Source organism: Sinocyclocheilus rhinocerous, unplaced genomic scaffold (genome assembly GCF_001515625.1).
Source record: "Sinocyclocheilus rhinocerous isolate Xijiao unplaced genomic scaffold, SAMN03320098_v1.1 scaffold561, whole genome shotgun sequence".
Taxonomy (NCBI): domain Eukaryota; kingdom Metazoa; phylum Chordata; class Actinopteri; order Cypriniformes; family Cyprinidae; genus Sinocyclocheilus; species Sinocyclocheilus rhinocerous.
In genome coordinates, this window is record NW_015641041.1 from 1226683 (window position 1) to 1229378 (window position 2696).

Sequence of the window (2696 nt, forward strand, 5' to 3'; positions counted from 1 at the left end):
CATTCTAAAATCTCTTGTTAAATATAACATTCTAAAATCTCTTGTTAAATATAACATTCTAAAATCTCTTGTTAAATATAACATTCTAAAATCTCTTGTTAAATATAACATTCTAAAATCTCTTGTTAAATATAACATTCTAAAATCTCATTCTAAAATCTCTTGTTAAATAGGCTATAACATTCTAAAATCTCTTGTTGCATATAATATTCTAAAATCTCTTGTTAAATATAACATTCTAAAATCTCTTGTTAAATATAACATTCTAAAATCTCTTGTTAAATATAACATTCTAAAATCTCTTGTTAAATATAACATTCTAAAATCTCTTGTTAAATATAACATTCTAAAATCTCTTGTTAAATATAACATTCTAAAATCTCTTGTTAAATATAACATTCTAAAATCTCATTCTAAAATCTCTTGTTAAATAGGCTATAACATTCTAAAATCTCTTGTTGCATATCATTCTAAAATCTCTTGTTAAATATAACATTCTAAAATCTCTTGTTAAATATAACATTCTAAAATCTCTTGTTAAATATAACATTCTAAAATCTCTTGTTAAATATAACATTCTAAAATCTCTTGTTAAATATAACATTCTAAAATCTCATTCTAAAATCTCTTGTTAAATAGGCTATAACATTCTAAAATCTCTTGTTGCATATAATATTCTAAAATCTCTTTAAATATAACATTCTAAAATCTCTTGTTAAATATAACATTCTAAAATCTCATTCTAAAATCTCTTGTTAAATAGGCTATAACATTCTAAAATCTCTTGTTGCATATAATATTCTAAAATCTCTTTAAATATAACATTCTAAAATCTCTTGTTAAATATAACATTCTAAAATCTCTTGTTAAATATAACATTCTAAAATCTCTTGTTAAATATAACATTCTAAAATCTCTTGTTAAATATAACATTCTAAAATCTCTTGTTAAATATAACATTCTAAAATCTCTTGTTAAATATAACATTCTAAAATCTCTTGTTAAATATAACATTCTAAAATCTCATTCTAAAATCTCTTGTTAAATAGGCTATAACATTCTAAAACCTCTTATTAAATATAACATTCTAAAACCTCATTCTAAAATCTCTTGTTAAATATAACATTCTAAAATCTCTTGTTAAATATAACATTCTAAAATCTCATATTAAACATTCTAATATATCTAAAATCTAGACCATAACATTATTAACGAATTCTGTGATTCTGGGCCGTAATCACAGACACTTATCATGGGTTGTTGATGTTCATTCTAACCTGGACTCACAATAGCCTGATGCACAATAACTCAAATCTGCACCAGATATGCCTTTATATGCCGAAGCGTCCAAAGATGCTGGTTCCTGTTCTCTCGGCTGCTTCTGAAGGTGGTTTAACCTCAGGCCATCAGTAAATATCACTGGCTACATCCTGCTGACCACAGATGAGAATGAAATGGCTTCCCACTAGGATGACCGCCCTTTCAGTAACTTCAATCCTGCCTGAGAGCGCAGCAGCACACCGCGGCCCCAGACATTTCCACATCATTAGCTGTCATGAGACCGCCTCAGAGGGACAGTGTGAGGCTGTTACCCTGATCTGAGGGCAGTTAGTATTTTCAGTTAATATTTGATGAAGGGAAGCATTTCATAGCGTCAAAAATTAAACCGAGAGGTTATAATGTGGTGTGACCTCTGGGCAAAACCAAATTTGTCTTTTATAATCTTTCAAAAAATCTTTCACCTGTGAAACTATTTTTCTGTTGATAACCAATTAACCAATATTATCGCAGAGCTCTGGAATACTTCATTCTGTTTGGTCATTAGCATGATGTCAATTTATGTATAATGACGTCCATACAATGGTTTCCTACACAGTGGCTCTATTTTTAATCTCTTTTATATCACTTCATAAATTAAACAAATCAATATTTCTTGTCCATTTATTCATTTATGCAGTATTTCTGAAATGTCTGGTGCTTTGGAACCACAAAAAAATGGATAAATGAACTGCATTATATGCCACAAATATTCAATCAATCAATCAATCAATCAATCAATCAATCAATCAATCAATCAATCAATCAATCAATCAATCAATCAATCAATCAATCAATCAATCAATCAATTTGGTCATTAGCATGATGTCAATTTATGTATAATGACGTCCATACAATGGTTTCCTACACAGTGGCTCTATTTTTAATCTCTTTTATATCACTTCATAAATTAAACAAATTAATATTTCTTGTCCATTTATTCATTTATGCAGTATTTCTGAAATGTCTGGTGCTTTGGAGCCACAAAAAAATGGATAAATGAACTGCATTATATGCCACAAATATTCAATCAATCAATCAATCAATCAATCAATCAACGAAATGTAAATAAATTACAAATAGAAAATATTCATCAAAGTATATTATGAATTATAGATTTAATGTTAATAATTATATTTTGTGAATGACAATTTGGATTTAGTATTTTTTCCCAAATTAAAATATATAATTTAGACAATATTTTATATAAAAACACAGCCAAGCAGGTTATAGTATTTAAACAATATTTATCTAAAAATATTTAAATATTTAAATGATTAATATAATGATTTAAAATATTTTAAAATTGATTGAATTGTGATTATTATTATTATTATTATTATTAATAATAATAATAATAATAATAATAATAATAATAA

The 2696-nt window shown here is 26.2% G+C and overlaps 1 protein-coding gene and 1 long non-coding RNA gene across 2 annotated transcripts in view; one reads left to right on the forward strand and one right to left on the reverse strand.

The window, feature by feature from the left end:
* The window catches only part of LOC107754389 (uncharacterized), a 42168-nt gene that overhangs the window by 9724 nt on the left and 29748 nt on the right, over positions 1-2696 (forward strand). The gene's annotated exons all lie outside the window — the stretch shown is intronic.
* LOC107754388 (uncharacterized protein KIAA1644 homolog) overlaps positions 1-2696 on the reverse strand; it is a 14181-nt gene that overhangs the window by 7483 nt on the left and 4002 nt on the right. The gene's annotated exons all lie outside the window — the stretch shown is intronic.